General features: G+C 37.8%; 1 protein-coding gene across 2 annotated transcripts in view; it reads left to right on the top strand.

The window, feature by feature from the left end:
- The window catches only part of LOC127876300 (uncharacterized), a 30,690-nt gene that overhangs the window by 8,252 nt on the left and 6,675 nt on the right, over positions 1-15,763 (top strand). Inside the window, exon 3 of one of the 2 annotated variants that reach the window (XR_008047769.1) lies at positions 13,578-14,081. The exons of the other annotated variant lie outside the window; for it this stretch is intronic. The gene's annotated coding sequence lies outside the window, so the exon portion shown is untranslated. Of the gene's footprint in view, positions 1-13,577; positions 14,082-15,763 lie in introns of those variants that run through there. 2 annotated transcript variants of the gene reach the window in all.

Below are 15,763 nucleotides of genomic sequence, written 5' to 3'. Positions count from 1 at the left end.
TCAACTATGCATGGCCCATTACCAACCCTGGGGCGCCCCTGGATCAAACATGCGGCCTGGGGATACGCGTCGGCCTCTGCCGCGCCATTTCTAGTTAAATTTTGTGTTTAGATGCACTTTACTTCTAAAGTATCAAGGCTATCGCTTTTAAACTTCAAATACTTTCTTACTATCATGAGGGTACTGTACCTGGCAGTTTAATTTGACCTTGACCTTGTAATAACCTTGAATCTCAAGGTCAGATAAGTAAATTTTGCTTAAATTGCCATAACTTCTTTATTTAGGATCAGATTTGATTCATACTTTGACAAAACAACATTTACCTGACATACCACAATGGACTCCACCCAAACCATCCCCCACACACCACCCCAGAATCCCCCCTCTAAAAAAAAATAATATTTTTTTAGTTTTTAGCAGTTGAACTGTCCGTCAGTCTGTGCGTCCGTCCGAAAACTTTAACATTGGTCATAATTTTTGCAATATTGAAGATAGCAACTTGATATTTGGCATGCATGTGTATCTCACGGAGCTGCACACTTTGAGTGGTGAAAGGTCAAGGTCAAAGGTCAAATTTTGCAATATTGAAGATAGCAACTAGATATTTGGCATTCATGCATATCTCATGGAGCTACACATTTTGAGTGGTGAAAGGTCAAGGTCATCCTTCAAGGTCAAAGGTAAAATTTTGCAATATTGAAGATAGCAATTCGCTATTTTGTATGAATGCGTATCTCATGGAGCTGAACATTTTGAGTGGTAAAAGGTCAAGGTCATCCTTCAAGGTCAAAGGTCAAGGTCATCCTTCAAGGTCAAAGGTCAAATTTGGCAATATTGACGATAGCAACTCTATATATTTCATGCATGCGTATCTCATGGAGCTGCACATTTTGAGTGGTTAAAAGTCAAGGTCATATTCAAAGTTTAAGGTCAAAGGTCAAATTTGCACTATTGAAGCAATTTGATAGTTGGCATGCATGTGTATATCATGGAGCTGCACATTTTGAGTGGTGAAAGGTCAAGGTCATCCTTTAAGGCCAAAGGTCAAATATATGACTTCAAAGGGACGCAATAGGGGGCATTGTGTTTCACGAACACAGCTCTTGTTTTTTCTAATTTTTGAAATATCATCTGATAAATGACCACACCCACACATTATTTCCCCTCTCCACCCCCACCCCCGCACACACACAAAAAGAATTATTTATTATTTTGAAACATGGTAAAAAACAAAAAAATTTATTATTTGATTTTTGAAAGACCGTCCAACCATCCCACCCAAGCTATTGCTATGAAACTTGAAATATAATCTTATTAGTTTGTTTTATGTCTTTACAAATGTTCAATAGATTGCGGAAACTATACCTGAACTCAGAATCGTCTATAATGTCCCACTTCTTTAAAACATTAGCGATCATTATGTTTCAATTATGGTCCGCTTCCAGTTAGAATATGACTCTATTACCTTGACCTTATTGAATATGAAATATTTCCACATGATAGCTTACGTTATACTGCCAAGCACTCGAAAAGTCGAGCGCGCTGTCTTCTGACAGCTCTTATTTATATGATATAGTTCATCAGAGATCCAGATCCGTTATATCAGATTCCTTATCTAATATGTTTTTTTTCATACATGCATGGAATGTCAAATATAATTTGCTGTTTTGTCGCCTTAATCACAATTGAAATCATTAATATAAGCCTACTAATCATAACAATCTTTTAATGTATTCACATGCATTATATAAGACCCTTGTAGTCAGTTTGCTCTTTGATTATTTAGACAAATTAATTGTGTTTAACACTGTAGACAGTTTTAGATGGTATGTTTTAGAAACACATTTTATTTACATAGTCAGATTTTTATTCGAAACTGCATATACTCAGAAAGTATTTGGTTGTTCAATGTACAAGTATATTACATAAAAATTAAAAAAATCAAATCAAGTGCGTATTGCTTTTATGATAATTTTTTTTCCTCTTTTTGTTAGAAAATATAGGTATTTACAAAGTAAAGTTTGAATATCTTTAAGTAATAATATAAACGTTACAATATCAACAAAATCTATGACATAAAATTATGTTAATTACATCACTGTCATGATGCGCCATATTGGCCCCCAGTAAATTTGTTTTTATGTTAACGGTGTAAAGCACGGTAAAAAAGACAGATGTTGCAGAATGCCATTTATCAATGTGGCTAAGACAACGTTTGAATGGAGGTTCCAGTCCCTTTTTGTCAACAAATTATAGTTGGTAATTGATGTTTAAAGATTTGTGAATAGCCGCCTTTTTGGGGTTTGAATGATCATTCATTATTGTGTGGGACGCTTACTACATTATTTATAAGAGTTGACTTTATTAATAGCGTATCGGTGGATTCACAGGGTATTTTCTACATTAATATTCAAAATGTTGCATAAATTATAATCATTAGAGAAATTGAACATCTCTTTGTTAGCTCATCTATTTAAAAAAAAATTGTGAGCTATTGTCATCAGCTTGGCGTCGGCGTCGGCGACGGTGTCGGCGTCGGCGTCCGGTTAAGTTTTGCGTTTAGGTACACTTTTCCCATAAAGTATCAATGCTATTGCATTCAAACTTGGTACACTTACTTACTATCATGAGGGGACTGGGCAGGTAAAGTAAGATAATTCTGGCTTGCATTTTGACAGAATTATGTGCCCTTTTTATACTTAGAAAATTGAAAATTTTGGTTAAGTTTTGTGTTTAGGTCCATTTTATTCATAAAGTATCAAAGCCATTGCTTTCATACTTGCAACAATTACTAACTATCGTAAGGGGACTGTGCAGGCAAAGTTATGTAACTCTGACTGGCATTTTGACGGAATTATGTGCCCTTTTTATACTTAGAAAATTGAAAATTTGGTTAAGTTTTGTGTTTAGGTCCACTTTTTCCCTAAAGTATCAAAGCCATTGCTTTCATACTTGCAACACTTATTAACAATCGTAAGAAGACTGTGCAGGCAAAGTTATGTAACTCTGACTGGCATTTTGACGGAATTATGTGCCCTTTTTATACTTAGAAAATTGAAAATTTGGTTAAGTTTTGTGTTTAGGTCTACTTTTTTTCCTAGAGTATCAAGGCCATTGCTTTCATACTTGCAACACTTACTAACTATCGTAAAGGGACGGTGCAGGCAAAGTTATGTAACTCTGACTGACATTTTGACGGAATTATGTGCCCTTTATACTTGAAAATTTGGTTAAGTTTTGTGTTTTGGTCCACTTTACCCCTAAAGTATCATAGATATTGCTTTCATACTTGGAACACTCGCAAACTATCATAATGGGACAGTAAAGGACAAGTTGCATAACTCTGGTTGTCATTTTTACCCAATTATGGCCCTTTTTTGACTTCGTAACTTTGAATATATGGTAACATTTTGTGTTTAAATTCACTTTACTTCAAAGTATCAAGGCTATTGCTTTCAAACTTTAAATACTTTCATGCTATCATGAGCGTACTGTACCTGGCAAGTTGAATTTTACCTTGACCTTTGAATGACCTTGACTCTCAAGGTCAAATTATTAAATTTTGCTAAAATTGCCATAACTTCTTTATTTATGATTAGATTTGATTGATACTTTGACAAAACAACTCTTACCTGACATACCACAATTGACTCCGTCCAAACCATCCCCCACGCCCCCCTCCGAATCCCCCCCGAATCCCCCCCCCCCGAATCCCCCTCAATCCCCCCAATTATTTTTGTTTAATTAAAGATCATCTAATAAATGACCACCACACCCTCACACTATACCCCCTCCACCCCCACCCCCCAAAAATAATTTGTATGCCCCCGGTAGGGTGGCATATAGCAGGTTTGTGGTGTCTGTCCGTCCGAAAACTTTAACATTGGCCATAACTTTTTCAATATTGAAGATATCAACTTGATATTTAGCATACATGTGTATCTCGTGGAGCTGAACATTTTGAGTGGTAAAAGATGATGGTGAAGGTCATCCTTCAAGATCAAATGTCAAATATATGGCGTCTGTCCGTCCGAAAACTTTAACAATGGCTATAACTTTTTTAATATTGAAGATAGCAACTTGATATTTGGCATGCATGTGTATCTCATGAAGCTGCACATTTTGAGTGGTGGAAGTTCAAGGTCATCCTTCAAGGTCAAGGTCATCCTTCAAGGTCATAGGTCAAAAAACAAATAAAAAATTTCAAAGCAGCATTATCATGAAGCTGCAAATTTTGAGTGGTGGAAGTTCAAGGTCAAGGTCATTCTTCAAGGTGAAGGTCATCCTTAATTGTCAAAGGTAAAATAAAAATCAAAGCGGCGTTATCATGAAGCTGCACATTTTGAGTGGTGTAGTTTCAAGGTCAAGGTCATCCTTCAAGGTCAAGGTCATCCTTCAAGGTCAAAGTTCAAACAAAATATAAAAAAAATCAAAGCGGCGTTATCATGAAGCTGCTCATTTTGAGTGGTGGAAGCTCAAGGTCAAGGTCATCCTTCAAGTTAAAAAACATTAAAAAAAATTCAAAGCGGTGTTCTCATGAAGCTGCACATTTTGAGTAGTGGAAGTTCAAGGTCAAGGTCATCCTTTAAGGTCAAGGTCATCCTTCAAGGTCAAAGGTAAAAAATATATATATAAATTCAAAGCGGCGTTCTCATGAAGCTGCACAGTTTTAGTGGTGGCAGTTCAAGGTCAAGGTCATTCTTCAAGGTCAAGGTTATCCTTTTAGGTCAAAGGTAAAAAAATTCAAAGCGGCGTTATCATGAAGCTGCACATTTTGAGAAGTGGAAGTTCAAGGTCAAGGTCATCCTTCAAGGTCAAAGGTAAAAAAAAAGAAATAATATCAAAGCGGCGCAATAGGGGGCATTGTGTTACTGACAAGCACATCTCTTGTTTTTTTTCAAACATGGTTAAAAAACACAATTATTTATTTTTATTATTTTATTTTTAAAATACCGTCCAACCATCCCACCCAAGAATCCCCCCCCCCAAAAAAAATCCCCCCCCCAAAAAAATGTTGTTGTTTTTTGCATTTTGTTTTTGCATTTTTGGAAGATAATGTAATAAACGACAAAACCCCCACACTATACACCCTTCTCCACTGCACCCCTCCATCCTTTGTGATTGAAATTGAGATAGGTCCCTACACCTTTAAAAAGAAAAATAGATGAGCGGTCTGCACTTGCAAGGCGGTGCTCTTGTTTAAAAGATGTGTGTACATTACCATTACTGATATTGTGTATTTTTTGAGTGTTTGATTTTTCATGAAGTATTAAGAAGTATGGGTTGTTATGAGATGTGTAAAATACTGTCTAATTCGATATACTTTATCGTAAAAAAGTTTTTTGCTAATAAATTACACTTTTTTAAATAAGTAATGGTAATTTTGATTTACTTATAATACTGTGCATTGGTATTATATTGGATAATAACTTGCCAGTGATAGATGTTGACAAAGAATAAGGTTTCATGACTGATCCAGACAAGGATGCTATAAATGTACATTCCACATCTATATGGGTAAATAGTTTGTGTAGTGTTTAGTCCAATATACATGTAGCAGTGACAAAGGTCGAGTGTTTGTGCTTTCGTTCGTACGGGCTTGTCCTGACTGTAACTTCGTTATTGAGCTTTAAATTTTACAACAACTTTTCATACATGACTACATGAAGAAGGCGTCAGATGTAACACCCATCACACTAGCCAAAATGTCAAAGTCACACTTAAGAGGTCAAAGGTCAATTTGATCATACAACATCTTTTTCGGACTGTAACTGGGTCGTTCATCATGCATCAAGCAGTATGTCTTTTTACTTTAAAGGTAATCAAATTTAAAGGTAAACTGCTAAATACGGCCATATTATACAGTTTGAACTGTTTATTTTACTATTTGAACCTGATTATGCAAAATAGTTCGCCCCATGTGGAAATGTGTGTCACCCCTTGAGTTAAGTTCATGGTCGCACGAAAGGCCTCAGTTCAAGCATATATATGTTCATGATTCACTTATTCAGTGTTTTCCATCATTATTGACATTTTGCTTCACATATTGCGAACTGAAATCTGGCTAGTTCTTTGTTGCAATACAGAAGAAAGGAATTCTGAAGAAGTGGTTGTTTTTTTATTATGAAATATTAGCAAAAACTGTTGAGCAGTATACTAAGCCTGGTATAAGCTATCGTGAAAAACCCACAGCAAAGCAAATTTAATCTGAAAATGTATACATAATGATAGTGCATTTGAATGTTAATACAACAAATATATTATACGACAATTTACTGTACGTTGTTTGTCTTGATGATAACTTATTGTATGTATACCAAAAGCTTTCCAAAGTTTTAGAGGGGCCTTTTCACAGATTTTGGCATGTTTTGAAGTTTGTCATTAAATGCTTTAAATTGATAAATGTAAACATTGGATCGAAAAAGCTCCAGTAAAAAATCAAGAATACAATTTATAAAAAAAAGAAAAAAGGCAAACCCAAGCAGGACTCGAACCACTGACCACTGGAGTCCTGGAGTGAAAAGTCTCCGCAATAGACCACACGGCCATCCTTCCATATACAATGAACGATGTATTTTATACTTCATATAAGTGATCCTTGTAGTCTCACAAAATACAAAGACAGCAACAGAACTCTCCAAATTATTCAATCGTTTCGCGTTGCAACGCTTTATAATTTTCAGGTTTTTAAATCGTCAAAAGATGCATATAAAGGCTATTTTAGAGCATGGTAAATGTTCAGCATTACGGTTTTCTCATAAATATCATAACTAAAACGAAAATTTGAGAATATGAACAAACAATTTTGTCAGTTTACCATAACTTGAAAAGGCCCCTTTAATATGCAATAAATATATTTTAGCATACAGAATAGCTTTTTAAACTTATGATTGGTTACTCACCCTTCAAATTTCCGCCACTAAAGGCCCGGTAACACCGTTCGTGTCCGTTCTTATCCGTTTAATGTCCGTTTCATATCCGGTGAATCCTCTCCTTGTTCGGCGATGTCCGGTGACATCCGTTCCGTCCGTTGGGAAGTTTTTAGCATGTTCAAAATTTTCCAACGGATAAAACGGACAGAGATCTCCGTTTAAAGTGCGGTCTTCATACGTTAGTTTACGGTTTATTCGGAACTCGTGCGGTACACCTCCTGTACGTATCCGGTTTCTGTCCGTTAATATCAGGTTGTTCTGGTCCTAACGCATGTTCAAAAGATAATAACGGACAGCTTACGTATACAAAAGTGCGAGAAGTGAGGCGGAACAAAACTGTTGACATACATTTAACCGTTATTAACCTGTGGGTCGAAGAATCATTTCATTTTGGTACGCCTTGTGTGAAGGACATGTGCAATGGAGTGTCGTGCTCGCATTCAATTAGAGTGTCAAACCACCCTCTTGCAGGCCTAGATTGGCCTTTTGAATGCTAATCTGGCCATGTATCGTATTGCTCAAAAGAGAGCAAGGAGGCGGATGCAGCGCAGATGGTGGATCAGGGCTTGGCTAGGTCCCGAGCGGAGGCGTCAGTTCGGTCTGTTTGACCAACGTATGGTCGAACTACGACGAGAGGACCAACGCGCATTCATCAACATCATGAGAATGCCACCCTAGATGTTCGATGAGATTCTCGCACGAGTGGGCCCAATGATAACGAAACAGCGCAACAACTACAGACTTCCCATTTAACCAGATATGAAGCTAACTATTGCGCTGCGGCATCTTGTGTCTGGTTCAAAGTACCGTGATATGCGATTATTGATAAAATCTTTCACTTAGTGATGCAAGCAGGAAATTTGGCATAAATTACCTTTAGGTACCCCTTTCTTTAAAAAGCACGTTAGCCACTTGAAAATTCAAAATGGCGGCATTTTTTTCAAGATGGCCACCAATACTCTGTTTTTAGCAAGAAGTACTAGTAGGGTCAATATATGAACAAAATACCTTCAACCACCAGAAAATTGCTACAAAGGGTATTTTAACTGATCCTGGTAGGGTAGAAGGTTCTTTAAAACATATCAAAAGTTTACCACAATCGGACCTCCGGAAAGATGGTTTTTTTTCAAGATGGCCGCCAATAACCTATAAATGATCATAACAATGTAACTATACAATCAAATTTGATGAATGCGTTGTCTATACATAAGTTTCAAGGGGCAAAGAACACATAAAGATCATCAGACATTGTTAAAGTTTACAACAGTACACACAAATCCAACATGACGTCCAAATAGTATACATAAATCCAACATGGCATCTTAAATGGCCGCCTAGATGGCCGCCAAGCCCTATTTATGATCATAACTATGTAAATATCCACTCAAATTTGATTATTTTGGTTGCTATACATAGGTTTCAAGGGGCAAAGAACACATTAAGATCATCAGACATAGTTTAAGATTATTATATTAGACACAAATCCAACATGGCGTCCAAAATGGCCTCCAAGATGGCCACCAAAATCTATAAATGATCATAACTTTGTAACTTTCCACTCACAATTGATGATTATGATGTCTATACCGAGGTTTCGAGGGGCAAAGAACACATTACGATTGTCAGACATAGTTTAAGTGTATTATGTTACACAGTAATCTCACATGGCGTCAAACGGCACAAAACGAAGGACCACAAGTCCATTACTTTTGACGTGATGCTTGTTATGTGAAACGCCATAGTTTGGACCTGCCGTGATTTTTGGATTTTGACAAGAGGATCGATATTTTTCAGCTTTAGGCAACACTGAATTTGCAGGGAATGATGCGTATCTTGCACCAGAAAATACAGTACCCTGGGCTGGAATTGTCATTCAAATTCTTGCCTATGATTAATATGTACAATGGGGACAAAGCGTACATTCTGTCAACATAAGCCTTAGTTCGCAACCTTGCCACAACCTTCACACCATTGTAACGTTTGACCAACCCTTGTATTGGAAGGCTGCCGAAATCATCACTGATGCACCACAAAGTAGTTTAAAGTGTTGATTAGAATTTGGGATGTTTCATAAACGTATGAACTTGAGGTGGGGGGGGCAAAGGATCCCTCATGGCAGAGCCGAAATGACCCAGGAAGATCCAGACATTCAGATACTGCTGGATCATGCAAAGGATTTGTACTCTTCCCTTCTTAGGGGCAAAGTGACGCTAGCAGATTATCTGTTATGCGATTTATATCAAACCCGAGAGGGCTACAGAGAAGGAGAAACATGAACTTGCCCAGACCTCAAAGACAAGCATAATATGGCTGAATTACCAGCTTATGATTAACAATTTAAGGGTGTTGATTAAAGCATATCGTACTGGGTGTTGGCTGAGGCATTAGCAGGCAGTGCCCGATTTGCTATCCATCTTTGCTGAAAATAAGCGACCAAGAGGAAACGCACCCAGACGTTTATCGAAAGTTCGGTATTGGTTTTCACGTTGTTCGTAGGAGCCATCAGTGCCATGCTGGGCTAGGACGTGATCTTGTCATTGAGCACACATTGATGATGTGTTTATAGAGCACATGTGGTCTAACTCGCGGCAGTGAAATGGCTGAAGAAATGCAAACCCCTTAGACCCTATCTGCATCATCCGAGCACAACGGTGGGATGCAGGATTTAACAGATCTGACCTATACTTCAATTCCACAACACAAAGATTCAACTGAGGCGTGCATCAAAGGGGATTCTTTTGATCTATAGAAAATGCAGACACAGATTACAACCTGCTCTCCATACACAGCTAACCCTCCTCTGAGAAACATGGTCAATAAGATAGTGGCTTGGTCAGATGTGAATGTTCATGCAGGTTGGGAAAACGATCATAAGAGATATCATAGGAAAGTTGGTCTTTGCTTATAAATTCACGAGAAAATACAGAGCCAAAGCTCTTGGGAATAGCTTGGCTGATAAGATCGCTTCTGACCGTGCTTTTTATCCTGCTCTTCTGTTCCAGCGTTTCCTGGTGGTGTCAAAATCTGGAGATCCTTCCGTTGCAGTCGTTTTGTCTTTTGAACTGAGCTCCCATCCTGCTGCCTTCTTTGAAACCAAGAACATACTGTGTACAGCAGATAAGCCTCAGATCGCTCAGGCAATTTGAGAGTATGCTATAGACACATAATGTGAGGCTGAGATGAACTGTATTCATGAAACAGATGCATTATGGTGGCACTTTGCTGAATCCTTGCCCATGGAGAAGGGCGACTTATATAACGCAATAGCCGAGTCTTATGTAGATTCATAGACAATGCATTGCGGACAAGCGACAGTGGGGTTCGATGGCTACGAAGACGGTCATTATAACAAAGACAACAAGCACCGGAGACGATGAAACAAACGTGAATCGTGAGTTTCAGCAAAGAAACAAAATGCTCATGTAAAAAAGGAAAGCTTTTTGTCTCGGGACAGAAACAAGGCCGGCATGATTGCTCTGATAAGCACAACTCTGCCTTAAATGGGATGCTATGTTGTTCTGTCTTCAGTGGATGCAGAGGTTGAAATTGTTAAAGAAACAGTATAACGATCCCGTCGTAGCACCACACAGTTGGTGGGCGAGGATACAGATTTTCTCATCTAGATCCTGCATAACTCCAAAAGGGACATTAAGACCATCTACTTCTGCTTTGATGTAAATAAATAGTCAAAGGAACACAAAGTGTATACTATTAACCTTTTGGAAGAACTCATGCTTATTCAGGCTGTAATTAACATTCAATAGTTTCAGCAACGGTAAAAAATGAAGTCTACAGAAGTTAGTAAAACCTGATCCTATTTTGAAGTCATGTGCTAGTTCATTCTCTCTTACAAATGTCATAAATTGGAGTTTATGATTATTCAACTGCTTAATGATAACCTCAACTCGATTAAAGTGTTCATTATCTCCGAAACTATAGCGTTTTACATAACAACCATAACTTTTGAGTAACAAGTTATGGACTTGTGGTCCTTCGTATTGTGTTAATGGCCATTTTGGTCGCCGTGTTGGATGTTTGTGTAACATAATTAGCTTAAATTTTGTCTGATGATATAAATGTGATAGTAATGTGTTCTTTTCTCCCTGAAAATTGGGTATAGACACCAAGTTAATCAAATTTGAGTGGAGAGTTACATAGTCATATTTTATGATCATTAATAGGTTTTGACGGCCATCTTGGTGGCCATTTTGGATTTGTGTGATATATAATAAACTTAAGAAATGTCTGATGACGTTAATGTGTTCTTTACCCCCTGAAACCTATCTATAGACACCAAAATCTGGATCTTAAATTGAGTGGAAAGTAACATAGTTATGATCATTAATATGTTTTGGCGGCCATCTTGGCAGCCATTTTGGACACCATGTTGGATTTCTGTGTGACCTTATTAACTTACACTTTGTCTGACGAAATAAATGTATTCTTTGCCCCCTGAAACCTGGGTATAGACATAAAATTCATCAAATTTGAGTGGATAAATATATAGCTATGATCATAAATAGGTTTTTGCGGCCATCTTGGCGGCCATTTTTTAAGCAATGTTGGATTTGTGCGTACTATATTTAACTTAAGCAATGTCAGAATTTAAATTCAAACTAGTCAAATTGTTGTGTACGAAATCAAAATCAAGTAATATTCACAGCAGTAAAACCTTTCAGAGAATTTGCTTCTTTTTTTTTTCATTTTTCAATCCTGACGGCGGCCATCTTGAAAACGGACGACATTTTGAAATTTTGTATTGGCTAACGTGCTTTATCAAATCTATAGTTACTGAAAAGTATATGTGCCAAATTTGGTGCTTGCATCACAAACTGAAAGATTTCTTGATATATAGACTTAATCTGCTGAGCTAACAACACTATTTCTCTTTTCGTGCCAGAAGTAAGTACCGCTTAATTTACTTTAGTGCTAAAATTAATTTCAAAAGGCTTTTGATAGTCATTTTAATATATTTATATATTTTAATGTCTACTTCTATCATCATTTTTAGCTCATCTATTTTTTGAAAAAGAAATTATGAGCTATTGTCATCACCTTAGTGTCGGCGTTGGCGTCTGCGTCGGCGTTGGCGTCTGCGTCGGCGTCCGGTTAAGTTTTTGCGTTTAGGTCCACTTTTCTCATAAAGTATCAATGCTTTTGCATTCAAACTTTGTACACTTACTATCATGAGGGGACTAGGCAGGCAAAGTTAGATAACTCTGGTGTACATTTTGCCAGAATTATGTGCCCTTTTTATACTTTAAAATTGAAAATTTTGGTTAAGTTTTGTGTTTAGGTCCATTTTATTCCTTAAGTATCAAAGCTATTGCTTTCATACTTGCAACACTTACAAACTATCATAAGGGGACTGTGCAGGCAAAGTTATGTAACTCTGACTGGCATTTCGACAGAATTATGTGCCCTTTTTATACTTAGAAAATTGAAAATTTGGTTAAGTTTTGTGTTTAGGTCCACTTTATTCCTAAAGTATCAAAGCTATTGCTTACATACTTGCAAAACTTACTAACTATCATAAGGGGACTGTGCAGGCAAAGTAATATTACTCTGACTGGCATTTTGACAGAATTATGGGCCCTTTATACTTAGAAAATTGAAAATTTGGTTAAGTTTTGTGTTTTGGTCCTCTTTACCCCTAAAGTATCATAGATATTGCTTTCATACTTTGAACACTTGCAAACTATCATAAGGGGACAGTAAAAGACAAGTTGCATAACTCTGGTTGTCAATTGTACAGACTTATGGCCCTTTTTTGACTTAGTAACTTTGAATATATGGTTACATTTTGTGTTTAGATCCACTTTACTTCTAAAGTATCAAGGCTATTGCTTTCAAACTTCAAATACTTTCATGCTATCATGAGGGTACTGTACCTGGCAAGTTGAATTTTACCTTGACCTTTTAATGACCTTGACTCTCAAGGTCAAATTATTAAATTTTGGTAAAATTGCCATAACCTCTTTATTTATGATTAGATTTGTTTGATATTTTGACAAAACAACACTTACCTGACATACCCCAATAGACTTCACCCAAACCATCCCCCACGCCCCCCGAATCCCCCCTCCCAAAAAAAGTTTTTTTTAAGATCATCTAATAAATCACCACCACACCCTTACACTATACCCCGCTCCAACACGCCAACCCCCCAAAAAAAAGTTTTTTGTTTTTTTTAACATGTTTTTTTTATTTTTTTTTATTTTTTCGAAGATAATGTGATAAATGACCACACCCCCACACTATACACCCTCGCCACTCCATTCCTCCCTCCTTTGTGATTATTATTGAGATAGGTCCCTTCACCTTTAAAAAGAAACATAGATTAGCGGTCTGCATCCGCAAGGCGGTGCTCTTGTACTAGTATATGAACTGCATTGTGTTTAGTTATTGGTATAGGATAAGAGGCAAATAGATGAGTGCGCGCACTACATCACTAACCCCTAAATTGTATAATACCATTAGTACTGTCTTGTGCGCATATCTTGAAATGCACACAGTTATATGCACCGTTTATCAAGTAGTATAGTTTTACCTAATCATCCACTCGCTAAAAGTCATGAATTATATACTTTGTCATACACTTATACTCCACGCTAGCTTATCATACTGTTATCTTTTACACGTCAGGTTTGTAGAGCAGTCATATATGAGTGTGCTGACGAGGTGATGCCGTTGCCAACAACAACTGCCGATTGGACGCGAATAGCTTACTGCTTCATGGGCAGCCGGTATTTTTCCCATACGCTTGGTGTTATTGATGGCAAACATATTGCCTGCAAATATCCACCAAGATCCGGGTCTACGTATTTACTACAAGTAGTACTTCTCCGTTGTCCTGCTAGCTCTGGTGGATTCTGACTACAAGTTCGCCTGGGCTGACATTGGAGGCCGTGGTGCTGCATCCGATGCACAGTTGTGGAACGAGTCAGACCTGAAGGCAGCAGCTGATAACGGATACATTGACCTGCCAGAACCTGAAGCTTTGCCACATGATACTGAGGATGTACCCTACTTTTTCATCGGAAAGAAAACATTAAAGTGTCCGACTGGCCAAGATTTATTTATCTATTTATTTTATTTTTGGCGAAAGGGTATATAAACATTTATGATCAAGAAACAAACAAGCATATGTATTACAAACAAAGCAAATAAAATTATGATACTTTAAAATATAATTAAAGCATCACATAAAATGACCCTTTTTTGTACGTTGATGTTCGGTACTTTTCCGTTTCTCTCACGTTGGGAGAACGTTTTGTCCGGTACTAATGCGCTAAACTGCCGTTCTATCAGGTAGAAGTCCATTACTCGCACGGTAATATCCGTAAGCCGACCGTTAAATATGCGGTACATATCCGTTAAACGTACGTTTTTTCCGTTACATCATCGGTACTTGTGCGGTCATTGTGTGTTTCCTACGCTTCACACACCGATTTCGAGCGTCTTGAGCAGCAGAGCAGGTACATTTTATCACCGGATAACCAAAATCTGCATATTTTGTCTGTTTTCTCTCCGTTACACATTCGTTAGTCGGTCTGACCGGGCCTTAAATGACAAAAAAAAATAAGTGTGTAAAATAGTGATAAATGGTACATATTGCTACATGAACTTGTGTACAAATGCAGACTTGTTGCATTTTAATAACACGTTTACTTATTTAATATTTCAAAACATGTTCGAAAACTGATAAATTATTGGTTCACACGTCATCATCTGTGAACACTGTTTAAATGTACCTGCCTATGGTTCTAGATATCAAACTAAGCATTTACTAAAAACATTGATCAACTAGTATGCCTCGTACATTCGGTTTCCAATTTTTTGTTATATATAAAGACTAAACATGAACTTCATGATGTTCACAAATGTGGGACCTGGTTAAAAATTATTACTATTAACACGTGTTTAATCTCCAATAACGCAGTATGGTGGATCTGGTCTGATAATTTAACCAATATGACCTTTTAGTTAGAATTGAAACCAACAACCGTCCTGCCGATGACGCAGAAGCCAATGACAGTGCAGATACTTAACAGCAAGCAATATTGTGCCTACTTAGTTGGAGTACAATCGCACACCCACCCGTAAATCTCCTGTAGACTCAAGTGCTATGGTCGTTGTGGAATGCGGATCGACATTCATCATCGGCATGGAGTCTCTTCGTCGTCAATATTTCGCCCCTGATCCATGGACTTCTCGGTAGAATGGGGCCGCCGTAGCTACTGTGTGTGTGTAGCTCTAATTCTTCCAGATTGTCTCTTTACGCCGCAGCCACAACCAGCTGAACGACCGCATTTCAGCATGGTTCAGTTTCAGCATAATCCGCTGTAAATCCCTGCCAGTACACTTGACTGCTTACACAAAGGCACACAGACTCTGCACAAACCCGATAGCACCTACTTCTATGGGGAACAACCAAGTACGCCAGCCTTTTTGGTTGCAAGCTTCTAGCAGCTCCGTGTACTTGGCATTTTTCCTCTCGTAGGCCACCTCGCATCTTTTTTTCCCAAAGAACGGTTAACTCGATCTCGATTAGTCGTTTTCATGCCTCTTACCACATCATGATGTCGGGCCTGAGGTTTTTCTGTTCGATACGTTGGAAGACCAGATTCTTGTCAATGTCAACTTTCATGTTCCATTGGGTTGCGCAGTCGAGGATTGAGATTTTTAGTGCTGGCTGTTTCTGTGCGTTTTCATCCGGCTTCACGAAGTTGATAATTGGTTGACGCTAGGTACTTCTGCGTTCCTTTTTCCTTTTTTTAGCCACCTTACTGAGGCCGTTGTCGCTTCGCCATCTGTATCTTCCTTGTTAC

This window comes from Dreissena polymorpha, chromosome 4 (assembly GCF_020536995.1).
Source record: "Dreissena polymorpha isolate Duluth1 chromosome 4, UMN_Dpol_1.0, whole genome shotgun sequence".
Classification (NCBI taxonomy): Eukaryota; Metazoa; Mollusca; class Bivalvia; order Myida; family Dreissenidae; genus Dreissena; species Dreissena polymorpha.
The sequence above is the reverse complement of the archived record's forward strand: the minus strand, read 5'-3'. Positions and strand labels throughout refer to the sequence as shown.